The sequence below is a fragment of the Penaeus monodon genome, chromosome 32, assembly GCF_015228065.2.
Source record: "Penaeus monodon isolate SGIC_2016 chromosome 32, NSTDA_Pmon_1, whole genome shotgun sequence".
In the NCBI taxonomy this organism is placed as follows: Eukaryota; Metazoa; Arthropoda; class Malacostraca; order Decapoda; family Penaeidae; genus Penaeus; species Penaeus monodon.
In genome coordinates this window covers 18,774,215-18,774,625 of record NC_051417.1, presented here as the reverse complement: position 1 = coordinate 18,774,625, position 411 = coordinate 18,774,215, and the positions used below count along the sequence as shown (strand labels likewise).

Here is a 411-nt window from a genome sequence, read left to right as displayed (position 1 = left end):
AAAAGAGATATCTGAACAACATGTTTTCAGCTAAAGGGAAATGAAGGTAAATATTATTCCAAAGATCCTTTGAAAAATCTTCGAACTGATTTCGTGAGGCGTAAGAAACACCACTTAGAGCCATCCCCCGTGTCAATGAATAAAGCCAATTAATATAAACATAACTCAATTTAATAATGTTGCAACTGGCTTTCCATCGCAATGAATTCGGTTTCCTCTGAAAGACAGATGATTGACAGCTGCCCGACCTAATCTCTGACAGTGTGACATATTTTCGCCAGTGCTCATTATAAGTGCGTTGCTCCAATTGGCTTTGAAGAGTCGCTGTGGCAATAGTTTGCAGGATGGTGCATAAGCCAATTCGATCATTCATGAGATATTTTTGGATTTTTGTGTGTTTGTGTGTATTTG

At 38.2% G+C, this 411-nt stretch overlaps 1 protein-coding gene across 1 annotated transcript in view; it reads right to left on the bottom strand.

The window, feature by feature from the left end:
• LOC119593710 overlaps positions 1–411 on the bottom strand; it is a gene marked incomplete at its 3' end in the record, with an annotated part of 104,651 nt that overhangs the window by 1,019 nt on the left and 103,221 nt on the right.